Source organism: Engystomops pustulosus, chromosome 1, assembly GCF_040894005.1.
Source record: "Engystomops pustulosus chromosome 1, aEngPut4.maternal, whole genome shotgun sequence".
In the NCBI taxonomy this organism is placed as follows: Eukaryota; Metazoa; Chordata; class Amphibia; order Anura; family Leptodactylidae; genus Engystomops; species Engystomops pustulosus.
Genome location: NC_092411.1, coordinates 157,858,382 through 157,875,676, shown reverse-complemented (window position 1 = coordinate 157,875,676; position 17,295 = coordinate 157,858,382). Strand labels below are relative to the sequence as shown.

Here is a 17,295-nt window from a genome sequence, read left to right as displayed (position 1 = left end):
AGTTTTGTTGAATCTATTGTTTATAACACAAGCTGATGGCATTCTCTCTACAGAGCATAATATCATACTATTTATAATCATTTTGTTTCTGAAAATGTAACCAGATTAGTCCACAAAATTACAAAAGAACAGAAACAAAGTGTTCTTAATGAGGCCATTAATAACCCCAGGAGTAAAGTGAACTTCCTAATTGCATATATTCCCTAATTATACCAAGGTCCCCGTATTTATCTCGTCATTACTTCATCATAAAGCAGCTAATTAGCCGATCTCATTATTATCAAGAAATAGGAACATTATAGCCTGTGTATCCTCTTCTTTATGCTTCAAGGGCAGCACATTCTGCTGAGGAACTGAATGAGAATGAAGCTGCAGTGGTCCTTAATTTCACGCTATATGTGGCTGACCAGACTGTATTCTACTCAGTCTTACTTGATGGCTTTATGTTTTTCACTCTTGTACTTTTCCTTAAGCTTTTACCAGTGAGCAGGGAATACCATACAAGCACCCTATTCATTATTTGTCATTCATTGCATACAATATTTATTGCACATTGAGATCACAGTTTTTATGACCTAGTACAGTGTGTTGCATACATTGATTTATTGCTTCTTATCTGTGTCACATTATGATTCTTGCTTGTCCCATTGTTGACAATGTTTTTTTTTTCTTATTGTGTTCATTTTTGGCCTTTTTTGTTTTGCATTATTGCACAGTATATTTAATTTAATTGTGGCAACAGATCATGATTACCTTTTCAATCCTAGCAGTAATGTGGGATGGCAAACAATGCATAGTTAGAGTGGCTGCCATTGCCTTACCTTTACATTCCTTCAAATATGTTTGAGATTGTCATTACAGTCCAATGTTTTTTTTCACATTGGTCCTCATACATATCATTGAAATGAAAAAAAGGACAGAAAAGCAAGAAAATGTTGTGTTCCATAAGTCATATGAACCTTAATTAGAGATGAGCAAGCACTAAAATGCTCGGGTACTCGTTATTCGAGACGAACTTCTCCCGATGCTCGAGTGCTCGTCTCGAATAACGAGCCCCATTGAAGTCAATGGGAGACTCGTGCATTTTTCAAGGGGACCAAGGCTCTACACAGGGAAGCTTGGCCAAACACCTGGGAACCTCAGAAAAGGATGGAAACACAGAATGAGGCTAGATAGCATCTAAAACATGCAATAATTGACCCTGACACTATAGGGGACGGCATGCAGAGGCAGCGGCATCAGCGGCAGGCTAGAGAGTGTCATGGCGACATACCCTAAATGGACTCAGGCTTCACCAAAGGAGGTGAGCAAGAAGCGCTGAAATGATTTCCTATGTGAACAAAAGGTTGACGGTATATTTAGTCGATAACACAGCATGGTGGCGACATAGTGACCAAGTTCCATAACGTATCTGGTGAAACAACCGAAAAATGTGCCTGACACAGCTCTTTTGATAAGGGGACGACATGTGGAGGCAGCCATGGAGACGACTTCCATGATTAAGAGCGACAGTATGGGGCATTCATATTGCGCTGCTATGATTGCAACTTCAGGTCTCCAGCATGGCGGCGACAGATAGACCGAGTTCCACTATGTATCTGGTGAAACACCTGAAAATTCTACCAGAAAACAACTCGTTTGATAAGGGGATGATGTGCTGCATATCCTCTCGTGCTCCAGCGTCTGGGGTATAGAGAGTTGAAATGAGACATTGGTGGACGCTGTGGAGGATTGTGGAGGCAAAATGGACAGGAAACAGCAGGGGCTGCATGCATGGATGCCTCTGAGGCTGCCTAGTCTTGGGATGGAGCTGGCGGTCCACTGCCAGGCAAGCTTTCGCCTGTCCAAGCCCCTGTCTCTCAGCTCCTCCCCACCCAAAATGGGCCTGGGGGCCAGAAGCGTTTACTTTGAAAAAATTATAATTTTCAAAGCAGGCCGGGTCGTTTGAATATTTCACCTAGGAATAATGGAATAGCAAAGTGGTTCTATTTTTAATTGTTTTTACGGAAGTGGTTCCATGATTAAGAGCAACAGTATGGGGCCTCCATATTGTGCTGCTATGATTGCAACTTCAGGTCTCCAGCATGGCGGCGACAGATGGGCCGAGTTCCACTATGTATCTGGTGAAACACCTGAAAATTCTGCCTGACACAGCTCGTTTGATAAGGGGACCATGTATGGAGGCAGTGAACTAGTAAGGCTAGTTACGAGGCTCTGTTACAAGCCGAAACGCGCGTCGGGGATATCGCCATCCCGGACAGTGGAGGTCCACTTCATCTATCCTTTTGTTCATTGGTAAGGTATTATCTCTACCTGTTTGTGCGCATTACCTATGTTTATCCATGTTAGCAGCTGTGTGCCACTTTACACCTGTTGCCTTCATTATATGTACCATCTGTCCTTACCTATTACATGTGCATGCTTTGTCCATGTGTAATTCCTCCTATGTCTGCCCGGGGTGACGACTTTCTCATTTGTTGTCGCCGCCTTGCACTGTCATTCCCCCTCAGCATTGTCTGAGGATTCTCATCCTGCTTTTATCATTATGTCTTAAATAGTCATTAATAAAGTATTTTTTACTGCAATTATTCAGACTCAATTTGGTCTTTCATAGTGCTTCCTTTTACCCCTCTTTCCCTGTCCCTCCTTAAAGGGGTACCTTTTGTTTTTGTTGCAGTGAACTAGTAGTAGATTAAAGGTGCTGCAGTTAAAACTATGTTAGTTGGATCTTGGGATGGAGCTGGCGCTTCGCTGCCAAGCGAGCTTTCGCCAATCCAAGTCCCTGTCTCTCGGCTACTCCCCAAACAGCACTTCTAAGAACCTTTTGTATAAGATCAAGTGTAGTAGCGTTCTTATAAGTTTGGGATATGGCGGGTGAGGGGAATGTAAACAGATGCGCAAGAAGCGCTGAAATAATATCGGTAAATGATAAAAGTTTGCCAGTATATTTTGTGGATTACACAGCAGGGTGGCAACAAAGTTAACAAGTTTGATGTGGAAGCCATGAAAACAACCCAAAATTCTGCCTGACACAGCTCGTTTGATAAGGGGACCATGTATGGAGGCAGTGAACTAGTAGTAGATTAAAGGTGCTGCAGTTAAAACTATGTTAGTTGGATCTTGAGATGGAGCCGGCTCTCCGCTGCCAGGCGAGCTTTCGCCAATCCAAGCCCCTGTCTCTAGGCTACTCCCCAAACAGCACTTCTAAGAACCTTTTGTATAAGATCAAGGGTAGTAGCGTTCTTATAAGTTTGGGTTATGGTGGGTGAGGGGAATGTAAACAGATGCGCAAGAAGTGCTGAAATAATATCGGTAAATGATAAAAGTTTGCCAGTATATTTTGTGGATTACACAGCAGGGTGGCGACAAAGTTAACAAGTTTGATGTGGAATCCATGAAAACAACCTAAAATTCTGCCTGACACAGTTCGTTTGATAAGGAGACCAAGTATGGAGGCAGCTATATGGACGACTTTTGGAGGCAGCTATGGCGATGACATGTGGAGGTAGCAATGGAGACAACGCGTGGAGCCAGCTAAAAAGACGACATGTGGAGGCTGCTATGGAGACAATTTAATTTGGATAGTGCCTGTATGTGGCAGTCCAAAAAAGTTTTCAAACCAGAGGAGCAGGTAGGTGGTCCTCCAGAAAAATTAAATAAAATGAGTGCCTGTATGTGGCAGTCCAAAAAAGTTTTCAAACCAGAGGAGCAGGTAGGTGGTCCTCCAGAAAAATTAAATAGATTGAGTGCCTGTATGTGGCACTCCCAAAAATTGCTTAAAACAGAGGACCGGGTAGGTGGCCCTCCGGAAAAATTAAATACATAGAGTACTATAGCTAGAGCCAGTTGGCCCTGGCAAAAAATAGCCAGTTTCCTCTGCTTAAGTGTACAAAGAGGAGGAGAAGGAGGACAATGAGGAGGAGGAGTGCATACATTATTCAGGTTGAGCTTCTTTCACCTGGTGGAGAATGAAAATCCAGGCTTTATTCATCTTGATAAGCGTCAGCCTGTCAGTGCTGTCAGTCGACAGGCGTGTACGCTTATCGGTGATGATGCCACCAGCTGCACTGAAAACCCGCTCGGACAACACGCTAGCGGCAGGGCAGGCAAGAACCTCCAAGGCGTACAGCGCCAGTTCGTGCCACATGTCCAGCTTTGAAACCCAGTAGTTGTAGGGAGCTGTGTGATCATTTAGGACGATGGTATGCTCAGCTACGTACTCCCTCACCATCTTTCTGTAAAGATCAGCCCTACTCTGCTGAGACTGGGGACAGGTGACAGTGTCTTGCTGGGGTGACATAAAACTGGCAAAGGCCTTGTAAAGCGTACCCCTGCCATTGCTGGAAAAGCTGCCTGCTCGCCTACTCTCCCTCGCTACTTGTCCCGCAGAAGTACGCCCTCTGCCGCTAGCGCTGTCAGAAGGGAAATACTGTTTCAGCTTGTGCACCAGGGCCTGCTGGTATTCATTCATTCTCACACTCCTTTCCTCTCCAGGGATGAGAGTGGAAAGATTTTGCTTGTACCGTGGGTCCAGGAGAGTGAATACCCAGTAATCGGTGCTGGAATAAATTCTTTGAACGCAAGGGTCACGGGATAGGCAGCCTAGCATGAAATCTGCCATATGCGCCAGAGTCCCAACGCGCAAGAATTCACTCCCCTCACTGGCCTGACTGCCCATTTCCTCCTCCTCCAACTCCTCCAACTCCTCTTCTTCTGCCCATACACGCTGAACAGTGAAGGACTGAACAATGGTCCCCTCTTCTGTCTCGCCAACATTCTCCTCCTCTTCCTCCTCATCCTCCTCCACCTCCTCTGATATGCGCTGAGAAACAGACCTAAGGGTGCTTTGGCTATCAACAAGGGAATCTTCTTCTTCCGTCTCTTGTGACGAGCGCAAAGCTTCCGACTTCATGCTGACCAGAGAGTTTTTCAACAGGCCAAGCAGCGGGATGGTGAGGCTGATGATGGCGGCATCGCCACTGACCATCTGTGTTGACTCCTCAAAGTTACTCAGCACCTGACAGATATCAGACATCGACGTCCACTCTTCATTGTAGACTTGAGGAAGCTGACTGACCTGACTACCAGTTCTGGTGGAAGTTGACATCTGGCAGTCTACAATCGCTCTGCGCTGCTGGTAAACTCTGGATAACATGGTTAATGTTGAATTCCACCTCGTGGGCATGTCGCACAACAGTTGGTGAGCGGGCAGTTGGAGGCGGCGCTGCGCTGCCCTGAGAGTGGCAGCATCTGTGCTGGACTTCCTGAAATGCGCACAGATGCGGCGCACCTTCGTGAGCAAATCAGACAGATTGGGGTATGTCTTGAGGAAACGCTGAACTATGAGATTTAACACATGGGCCAGGCATGGCACATGTGTCAGTCTGCCGAGTTGCAGAGCCGCCACCAGGTTACGGCCGTTGTCACACACAACCATGCCTGGCTTCAGGTTCAGCGGTGCCAGCCACAGATCGCTCTGCGCCGTGATGCCCTGTAATAGCTCTTGGGCGGTGTGCCTTTTATCGCCTAGGCTCAGCAGTTTGAGCACCGCCTGCTGTCGCTTAGCGACGGCACTGCTGCTGTGCCTAGAGCTACCGACTGATGGCGCCATGCCCACGGATGGTAGTTCGGAGGACGAGGTGGAGGAGGGGTGGGAGGAGGAGGAGGCATAGTAGACCTTTGAGACCTGGACCGAGGTAGGCCCCGCAATCCTCGCGTCGGCAGTATATGACCAGCCCCAGGGTCAGACTCGGTCCCAGCCTCCACCAAGTTAACCCAATGTGCCGTCAGCGATATATAGTGGCCCTGCCCGGCAGCACTCGTCCACGTGTCCGTGGTCAGGTGGACCTTGCCAGAAACGGCGTTGGTCAGGGCACGGATGATGTTCTCTGACACGTGCTTGTACAGGGCTGGGACGGCACATCGGGAAAAGTAGTGGCGGCTGGGGACCGAATACCGAGGGGCGGCCGCCGCCATGAGGTTTCGAAAGGCCTCGGTCTCTACCAGCCTATAGGGCAGCATCTCCAGGCTAAGCAACTTGGAGATGTGGACGTTGAGGGCTTGGGCGTGTGGGTGCGTTGCGCTATACTTCCTTTTGCGCTCCAGCGTCTGGGGTGTGGAGAGCTGAACGCTGGTGGATGCTGTGGAGGATCGTGTAGGCGAAGATGGGGTTTTCGCACGGGAGGTGTTTGGGCCGGGGTCCTGGGCAGGGGGCTGACTAGCAGATGACACAGGGGAAGGAGCAGTGGTGTGCCCGGCCGGAGGTGAACGGGCTTGGTGCCATTGAGTGGGGTGTTTAGCATTCATATGCCTGCGCATACTGGTGGTAGTTAAGCTAGTAGTTGTGGAACCCCTGCTGATCCTGGTTTGGCACAGATTGCACACCACAGTCCGTCGGTCATCCGGTGTTTCTTTAAAGAACCTCCATACTTCTGAAAATCTAGCCCTCGCCACGGGAGCTTGACTACGGGAAACATTGGTGCTGATGCACCAGCTCTGGCCCTGCCTCTCCGTCTGGCCCCACCACTGCCTCTTCCAACCTGTTCTGCTATAGGACTCGCCTCCGTCTCAGAAGCACTGTGTTCACCCGGCCTATCAACCCAGCTTGGGTCTGTCACCTCATCATCCTCCGATCCCTCAGTCTGCTCCCCCCTCGGACTTCCTGCCCTGACAACAACTTCACCACTGTCTGACAACCGTGTCTCCTCATCGTCCGACACGGTCTTTATCGTCTTTACACACTTCTTCCACTACGTCATTAATGTCATCATCACCCACAGACTGTGACCGGTGGAAAACCTGGGCATCGGAAAATAGCTCAGCAGCAACCGGACAAGTGGTTTGTGACTGTGGGAAGGGTCCAGAAAACAGTTCCTCAGAGTATGCTGGTTCAAATGCCAAATTTTGCTGGGAGGGGGCAGACTGGGGGGAAGGAGGCTGAGGTGGAGGAGCTGGAGGAGTGCTGATTTCGGTGACATGGGTGGACTGCGTGGAAGACTGACTGGTGGACAAATGGCTAGAAGCATTGTCCGCAATTCATGACATCACCTCTTCGCACTGTTCTGGCCTCAACAGTGCTCTACCACGAGTCCCAGTAACTTGAGACATGATGAACCTAGGGAGTGTAGCTCTGCGTCGTTCCCCTGCTCCCTCATCAGCAGGTGGTGTCTCACCCCGCCCAGGACCACGGCCTCTGACCCCTGCAGTAGTTGGACGCCCACGTCCACGCCCTCGTCCTCTACCCCTAGCCCTCGGGTTAAACATTTTCCAAATTAAAGTGTAAACTTTAAAAAAAAAATTTTTTTGTCTTTATTTTTTTTTATTTATTTATTTTTTTAAACAAAACGATGCTATCCTATTGCTATGGCTAGTTTCTAACCTACACTGACAGCACACAACTGGATTTTGTGCTGTGCCTGATGACTTTGAGTTCTAAAAAGAAATAAACGTAAAAAAAAATAAATCAGCAGACTGTGCCTAATTCAAATCAAGCCCCTAATAAATTGTCCCACTTCGGTGTTTGAGGTGGATATGCGTGTCACTAAAAGCTAAACACAATGGTCGCAAGTCTCCCAGCAAATTCCTCACAATATGGTACAAGCTGCACTACTAATGCCAGCAAGCCCAGCCACAAGCAAACAAAAAAAAAGGAAAATATAACGCTATTGTAGGCCTAAGTAAGCCGTTGGGGTTCTCCTATGGCTATTTTCTAGCCTACACTGAAAGCACACTGCTTTGCAAGATTACTTTGAGCTATAAAAAGAAATAAAGGTAAAAAAAAAAAAAAATCAGCAGACTCTGCCTAATTCAAATCAAGCCCCTAATAAATTGTCCCACTTCGGTGTTTAAGGTGGATATGTGTGTCACTAAGAGCTAAACACAACGGTCGCAAGTCTCCCAGCAAATTCCTCACAATATGGTACTAGCTGCACTACTAATGGCAGCAAGCCCAGCCACAAGCAAACAAAAAAAAGGAAAATATAACGCTACTGTAGGCCTAAGTAAGCCGTTGGGGTTCTCCTATGGCTATTTTCTAGCTTACACTGAAAGCACACTGCTTTGCAAGATTACTTTGAGCTATAAAAAGAAATAAAGGTAAAAAAAAATAAATCAGCAGACTCTGCCTAATTCAAATCAAACCCCTAATAAATTGTCCCACTTCTGTGTTTAAGGTGGATATGTGTGTCACTAAGAGCTAAACACAACGGTAGCAAGTCTCCCTGCAAATTACTCACAATATGGTACTAGCTGCACTACTAATGGCAGCAAGTCCAGCCACAGGCAAAGCAAAAAAAAGTAAAATAAAACGTTATTGTAGCCCTAAGAAGGGCTGTTGGGTTCTTGTAGAATCACTCCTGCCTAACACTATTCTAATAGAACACCCTAACGCTTTCCCTGACCAGCAGCAGCTCTCTCCCTAGCGGCATCCAGACAGAGAATGATCCGAGCAGCGTGGGCATGGGCTAGTCTATTCCAGGGTCACCTGATCTGGCCAGCCAACCACTGCTATCGACGTGTAAGGGTACCACGTCATGCTGGGTGGAGTGCAGAGTCTCCTGGCTTGTGATTGGCTCTGTTTCTGGCCGCCAAAAATCACAACGGCGGGAGATGACATTTTCTCGAGCAGGCGAAGTATTCGTCCGAGCAACGAGTAGTTTCGAGTACGCTAATGCTCGAACGAGCATCAAGCTCGGACGAGTATGTTCGCTCATCTCTAACCTTAATGGTCTAAACTGGCCTAAATTCTAAACTAACTGAGACACTTTAGTACACACAAAAACCTTTTTATAGTCAGGTACACACGTAATTAGCTAAGTGTATGGCATTTATACACATCAAAGAAAACAAAACTACAGTATAAGATGATGTGGATTATGGTAGATCAACCTGCATTGGCCCTACTGCATTATAGAGTGAAAGAAATTGTTACAGTATTAGATCCTTGGCTGATTTTGTAAATTTGCCCACTAACAAAGACATTAACAGTCTATAATTTTAAGGGTAGGTTAATTTAAATATTGAGAGATATCAAAAATAAAATCCAGAAAATTACATTTTATAAATTATATAAACTTATTTGCATTTTCAGTGTGAAATATGTATTTGATCACTCAAGACTTAAAAGGTTGTCCACTTTATAGAGGATCTTTCATCAACTCAAAGCAAACACCATATAAACGCACCGCAAACTTCTAAATGACATGTAAACGCAACACAAATTCCACAACAATATGATTTTAATATGTATTTTATGTATTATCTATTATGTTTATGAATGTTATCCTTTGGTGACTGATAATATTCATTAACCCCTTACCGACATGTCACTTAGTATTACTGGCTGAGCCCTCTTCATAGCCGGTAAATCTTTGCTGCATATTGCTAGCAGCAATCGCGATCTTTGCTGCATATTGCTAGCAGCGATCGTGGGTGTTTTTTTTTCCCAACGATCACCACCGGCGGGAAGGGGTTAAAGGGGTTTGCCCATGAAAGAAAATTCTCAAATTTCAATCCCCTAGTGATTTTTACACAATAAAGATAATTTTTAAACCCCTTACTTTACAATTTTAGAGTGTGGGGGGACTCTCTAAGAAGTTTAGATAAGTTAGATTATCAGAGTCCAGGTTTATATACACTTTCATTTAGTCTATGAGTATTCTACCAGTATCTGAGATGAGACAGTTCTGAGATGAGGGATTATGAGATCCATGAGATGCATATTACACATGACATTCTCAGCTCTACTATAACAGCCATAACACACAGATAGGTCTGCTGTGTGCCTCCCTCCCCTTCCCCTGGATAAAGACCTTATTTGCCTGTAGCTTGCAGCTTTACTCTCCTCATGATGTCTTGCTTGCTAGCAGGAAGTCTCTCTCTGTGAGCTCCTCCTGGAAAGTAAGGATGGGGACCAATGCAGAGAGAAGGCTCAGTGTAGCGTCAGACAGAAGAACAATATGTCTCCCCGATCCTAAAATCAGAAGATTCAGGGTCGGGTCCAGGGGGAAATTAAATTGTGTACACAAGGACTGATAGAGGCAGGTTGGAATAATATCTGTGAAATGCTTTATTTTTAGAGTTAGAGAATGTGTTATTTTATTATTCTGATTACATTTAAGAATCTCGTCTTTGTGGGAATACCCCTTTAACCTCTGCAGTTTATCATATGGATCAATTTTTGATTACTACACAGGTAAATCATCGAGCTCCATCCCCAATACAGAGATAGAGAAGCATGATGTACTGATTCCTCTCTGCTGTGGCAAGTACTCCACTATGAAGGTCACATGAAGGGTTAATATGATGCCAATGAGGACAAGCATAAATATCATGGTTGTTGTATCTAAAGGTTTTAAGATATTGGTAAAGCTCCTCATCCTGCTTCTTGTATTCCTAGGCTTGCATGTTACTCCATAATTAGTGAAATAGATTTGACCCTTTAATAGCGGTCACCCTCCATGATCAATTCTACATTGGATATAACCTATCAAAGAAATCAGGTGAAGACTTTACACAACATTTTCAGGGAAACTGTAACAAATGATGCATGTGGTGTCTGTAATGTCCAGGAGGGGAGCATAGTCGACAGTAACTTCCACTGAGCCATCAATGTCAGATGGGAACTCCAGCACTAGTGGAGTTCGTCTCACAACCATAAAAGAAACAATGGGAAACACCAGGCCCTTCCTATCACTGCCATATCACTTCCAGATTAATTAATTTCAAATTAAAAACTGGATTAATGGAAATTCAAATGAAATTCTGGTTTAATGGGACTTTAAATTCAATTTCAGATTAAAGGGATTTCAAATGAAATTCAAGATTTAATGGTACAGTATTTCAAATGAAAATACAAATTTAATGGAATTTCAAATGCAGTTCCAGATTAATGGAATTCCAATTTCAATTTCAAATTAATATAATTTCAAATTAAATTTTAAATTAACGGGACTTCAACTTCAATTCTAAATCAATGGAACTTTAAATGCAATTCTAAATTAATGGAACTTTAAATACAATTCTAAATTAATGGAATTTCAAATTCAGTTCCAGATTAATTGAATTTCAAATTTAGTTCCAGATTAATAAAATTTCTAATTCAACTCCGAATTAATGTAATTTCAAATAAAATTTTAAATTAATGGAACATCAAATGCAATTCTAAATTAACAGGACTTCAAATGCAATTCTAAATTAATGGGACTTCAAATTGCGTTCCAGATTAATTGAGTTTCAAATATAATTCTAAATTAATGGGACTTCAAATTCAATTCCAGATTAATGGAACATCAAATAAACAGCCAGAACGCCTTTAAATCCATTGAAGGCTTTGTGGTTTCCCATTGCTTCTTATAAAGCAGAAAGAATGACTAACTGGGTCCGAACACCCAGAGCGCCTTTATCTTCTTGAACTCTTTTTTGATTACAAATTTTTTTTTATTAATTACTTGTTTGTTTGTTTTTTTATGTCATGCCATTATTTCAAGTACTTTCCCTAGTCCATTGTGGACAGGGCAACTGCCTGTTACCAGCATTTTTCAGCCCTTTAGGCCTTAGTTGGCCCGTTTTATAGCCATTTTGGGCCCAAAACGGAGATAGGTTGAGGTATGGTAGATCACAAAAATATGAAGAAATGCCAACATTGAAAAAATAATAATACTCTCAGTAGAAAAGCATAAAAACGAACTTTTATTGAGGCATATTAAAAAGCCCTGTGCACATGATAATGAAAATGGAGAGCCGGTGATGTGCCTTGGAAAAAATTAATTCTTAGTCATAGCGGTGTTATACAAGTGGAGGAACAATGGACAATTAAAAGAAAGGAGATGCCCATCACAGAAGTATGTCACTTAGCTCAGTGTAAGACAGATGGGGGGGAGATTTATCATACACCGGCACTCATGCACCAGTGTATGCCTTCAACGCTGACAAACATCTGCAGGCTGGGCTGTGCAAATTTTATTTCTATACCAGGTCCTATCAGGTGTAGAAATATGCACAGCAAGGAAACTTTCATTTTTCAAAGGAACACCCCATGCCAGCCCACTCCCTTGCTGGCCGTGACCCCTTGGGGTGGTAATGACGTGGGGGAAATAATTGCAATTGCTGGTGGTTCGCTAGCAATTGAGATTATCTCAGGGCTTCGATGACAGTTTTCTGGCCCTGAGAAATCTCCCCCATAGTATTTACACAGAGTCATGGTATGCTTTAAGAATAACTCATGATTATGTCCCTTTTTCTAATATTTGGTTGACAGCTAGAGATTGGCAAATCGATTCTAACGAAGTGGTGACTGGTGATTTACGGTGATTCATGATTTACGGTGATTTTTTTTTCCTTTATTAGCAAAATGGCCACAAGCACAGCATGTTACATGAGGCAGAGAACCCTGGGAAGAAGAAAGGAACACCATCGATCACATGTACAGACATGTAAGCCAATCAGCGACCGCCAGGCTTATGTGATGTCACAGCCCTATAAAAACAGACGGCCATTTGCAATCCCGTCATTACACACTGCATGTGCTATCTCTGTAACTGCTTGTACTCAGTAGCTGATGGAGTGATTTTTGCTCAAAGTCCAGGATGTCCGTTTTGGGTGATCTGTATACCCCAAATTTCAATTCATTTTTGTTGCTAAAGTTGATATCAAGAAATCTTTGTCAAATCAATATAGTGCACTCTTTGAAGTTATAGTGGGATCTTGTCCGTCAGCTCAGTACTTCTGAGCTGGCACAGACGTTACCATGTCAGGCTGCATTCCCGCTTCACTTATTTGGTCAAGTTGTCCCCTGTAGGTGCCCATGGAATTGAAGAGTAAAGCGATTCTAAGAGCGGCCCTGTCATGTGTGTGTCATACTAAAACACAGCATTGTTTGAAGACCAAACCATGCTCCCTATGCATATTATTTGAGCATGGCACAACGTTCTGCAACACATTACAGGCTCTCTGCAGCCAGGAAATACCTGTTTTTGGGTCGAATCGAATGTTGATGGAAAATTTGTCGAATCGAGTTTTTGGAAAATTCACCCATCTCTATTGACAGTTTTTTGATGGCAATAACCTTCTGATATAGTTAACTCATGGGCATCACCAGATGGTGTGTTTCATCCTTTTTATTGCTCTGCCAAGCCTTTACTGCAGTAGTTTTCAGTGGCTGTTTGTTTATGGGCTTTTCTGTGTAAAGTTTAGTCTTTAACAAGTAAAATGCATGCTCAATTGGTTTGCGTGTCAGTTGACTGACTTGGCAACTCAAGAATTTTAAAACTTCTTTATTTTAATAAACTCCTAGGTTGTTTGGCTTTATGTTTTGGTCCATCTGTATTATGAAACGTCGACCACTCACTTTGCCTGCATTTGACTGGATATGAGTACACAGTAAGCCACAATTATTTACATTTTTTTCCACCAGTTTTCTATCTGACTTTGCACTGAAAAGAATGTGCAAACCTTTTGCAAATGTATTAAAAAATTGTCTGCGCTGTGTTGGGGCTGCATTTTCCATTTTCGAAATTCGAAATCATTGCGTTTTAAGGCAGATAGATTTACCGCCTAAATAAGTTGCTGAATAACATTTCCTATATGTCTACTTTACATTTTCATAATTTTTGAATAATAATGGATAATGATGTCACGCGGCTTACAAATCAAGTATCGGTTTTAGGTATTTTCAGAATTTACTATGTTGGGGATAATTACTGTTTTGAATGAAATTTAACATTAAAAATCCCCTATATAATCAACCCATTTTCACATCTGTACCCCTCAAACTATCAGAAACAGCTTTTAGGAAAATTGTTAACTTTGAGATCTAGATCTTCAATCAAAATGGAGGTGAAATTTAGAAAATATACGTCATTTAGCCATAAGATTTACACACCCAAAAGATAAAAATAGATAACCCATCTTACAATTTCAAGGAGCGCCCTGTAGCTGCCAGGATTTTAGTTTTCTCATTGCCCCTTTTTGTAGGCTATAAAATTTTAGCTTTTTCGTTACTGGGGCCATGTGACGGCATTTTTTTGTGGGATGAGATGCCTTTTCCGGTGTTACCATTTTGGGGTTGGTATCCCCTACTTTTGAAAATGTATGAACTTTTTTTTGAGGGAGACGTAGAAAAGTGTCAATTCTGTACTGGATTTTTTACCATTTTTTTGTGTGTGCCTCGTATAGCCTAATACTCGTGTTATCTTTATTTTAGGAGTCAATACAATTACGGGGATACCATACTTTAATATTTTTTCTTATGTTTTACTACATTTGTCAAATTAAACCCTATCCCCTAAAAATCTATCAGTTTTGCATTGCCGTCTTCCAAGTAGCATAACATTTTAACTTTTTTGGGTACGGAGATGGTTGATGGCCTGTTTTTGCGGGACATGTTGTACTTTGCAAACAGTATCATTCTGGAGTAAACATGTTGTTTTCATCAATTTTTATTGCATTTTTTGTGGGATCAAATAGGTAAAAATCCAAATTTTTGGCAGGTTTTTAACAGTTTTTTTATGGAGTTCATCAGGCGGGTTCAATAATTATTTACTTTTATTCTACGTGTTGTTACGGACGTGCTGATACTCTATATGTGGGGTTTGTTTTATGATTTCCACTTTTTTGCGCATTATGGGGCACATTTACTTACCCGTCCTGTGCGATCCCCGAAAGTGCATTGTTTGACAGGAATGCACATCTGCTGCAATTCACGAAGATCGTGCACCCGATATCCTGGATTTGTCGCTTCCCTGCTCAGGTCCGCCGGAGTTCACCTTCCTCTTCCTGGTGTATGTAAGTGCATTGTCTTGCGACACAAATTGAATCGTAAATCCCGTCTGAATCAGTCAGATCGTCCGACAACATGCCCCCCGATTTCTGTAGCATGAAAGCCAGAGCAGCTGCACCACAATCCCCAGTTAATTACCTTTCACAGCAGCGCAAATCCTGAAAACTTTGAGAATCCGACGAAAGTGCGATCCGCGGACCCTTAGGAAATAAGCGTTTTATTTGCACTATTGAGTAGTAAATAATTATAGCTACTAATAAACCATATACTTCATGATAGCGAAATATCCATAAGTATCATTCACAATTTTTGATTAATTATCAAGCCTTATATTTGTATTAGATAATTAGATTTGAAAAGACATTGATGAAACATATTTAAAGTTTTTCTGAGTATACGTTAAAGACGAACACCTGCAGTTGGAAAAAAAGACTATATGTGCTATGAGATGAGGTAATCGATTAACTGCTGGTAGAAAGCAAAGCAGAGAAGGGGCGACCTGAAAAGACAGGGGGAGAATGAGAATGAGAGGAGGAAGGGCTGGAGAAGGAGTCACTCACTGAAACGCATCCTGCAGCCCAGTGATATGTTTGAGCTGCAAAGGAACAGCACAGAGTGGCTGGGAGGAGGGACACACGACAGAGACACTGGGGGACACACACACTGAGTGTAAGCTGTCCAAGGATGAGGAGGGAGAGGAGCACTCGGAGGACACAAGCACAGTGAGTGTTGGCTGTATTGTGGTCAGGGCATAATGGGCACAAGGAGCTGCAGTGCAGAAATGAAATGTACTGGTGGGGGGAAGAGTACTGGAATAATAGAAGTGCTTTGCGGCGTAATGTAGCGTAGTATGGACTGCTGCTTATACAATGGGGACTGCAAGGTTTATCAATGGCATAGTGTACAGTGCAACCATACATTTTACCAATGAGGAAAAAAGGTCACAATGCTATGTACTAAACATTTCATTTTAGCTTGCTAAGCATTACATGTTATCAGCATAGTGTAAAGGAATGCGTGATGCATTTGTGTGTCAATGGCCTCTTATGAGCATAACTGCAAGAGATCTGCATGTTCAGTGTGTACAGAAGACTTCAGGACATGTGTTTCTGTTCATGTTACTGTGCACAAAAAGGCAAATACTACATACACTTGTGCAGCAATCACGCATGTTAATGTGCCAATCAAGCAAAACACATGTAGCCTACTATAAACTACATGCTATGTACAGGTTAAGGTCATGAGCTATTAAGAGCTATTAAAAGTATTGCACTGCAAACATACTCACTCTGCTAATAACAGTATATCATGCTCATAGGCAGTCAATACATTACATCACACACAGCCTCTTAATAACAGCATTTCATGCTTCATTTGATAATAAGGACATATTATAAGTCAAGTCTTATGAGTAAATAATTCTCATCAGCTTGTATAGAGGACTGTAACTAATGCTGAGTCTTTACATGTAATGATTTCGCCCTCAATAATAACAGTCACCTGGGCTGCTATAAACACACAGAAATCTATTGCTCCAATGGGAGATATTCTTAGATGAAAGGTCATTACCATTATAGCAAAATGAAATACATCTATTCACAAGGATGAAATTTTCTTTTCACACACAATCAGCAACTATGTAGGTCAAAAATAGATTTCCAATTTTCATTTTCAATCATTTTAAATCTGATTTGCAGTCAGATTAAAGCAAAATGACTCTCTGGCTTGTGACATTACATATGACATTTCAACCCCAGTGTAATGATTTTTACAAAGTGTAAAGTTTGTATACACAATGCATGAAAATGATTAATTACAGGTATTAACCAAACAAGGTTGAACCTTTAGATTCACGCTGGATTTGTCATTATAATTCTCTAAGCATAGTCAGGTCAATGGAATATAAAAATTGGGCCTCTGCATAGTTTGAAAAAGTAATTACAGGAAAAATGATGTGGGAACAAATGTGGAGGTTGTTAATAATATGGTACAAGGTGCATAGCTTTCCTTGACAATATATGACACAGAGCATTTTAGTGAACCAGAGGTAAAAGAGTGTACACAGTGCCTACCAGCCAGGTTGTGTCAGACGCATTGAAAATGCCATCACAAGAGAACAACATGCCTTACTTTTCCATACTGCTGAGAATCAATGTGTGCCTCATTAATGCTGGTAGGAAAATGTCTGCATCTTTTGATGTGTTTTTGCAGATAACATGAAACAGTTAGCGCTCGTGTCATCAGTATATCTGTGGCTCTTCCATATCTTCTATTTGTACGACAAGAATATTATAATTATATATTGTATATAAATAGTATATAAATATAAATAGACAGTCAGAGGAAGAGTTCAAGGTGCTGATAGATTTTGCAGGACTTAGTATGTGCGCTAAAACAGTGGTTTGTGATATCATATCCCTCATTGCCAACATAAAAAATCTGCTTGCTATAGATGCCAGCCCTTGGGTAGAAACACCAACCTGATATGTTATCAGAAAAAATGTCAACCTTTGAGAGGG

At 42.5% G+C, this 17,295-nt stretch overlaps 2 protein-coding genes across 3 annotated transcripts in view; both read left to right on the top strand.

The window, feature by feature from the left end:
• LOC140065194 (uncharacterized) overlaps positions 1-17,295 on the top strand; it is a 192,772-nt gene that overhangs the window by 87,641 nt on the left and 87,836 nt on the right. The gene's annotated exons all lie outside the window — the stretch shown is intronic.
• LINGO3 (leucine rich repeat and Ig domain containing 3) overlaps positions 15,336-17,295 on the top strand; it is a 40,405-nt gene continuing 38,445 nt past the window's right edge. The window contains exon 1 of the mRNA XM_072112718.1: positions 15,336-15,498. The gene's annotated coding sequence lies outside the window, so the exon portion shown is untranslated. The remainder of the gene's footprint in view (positions 15,499-17,295) is intronic.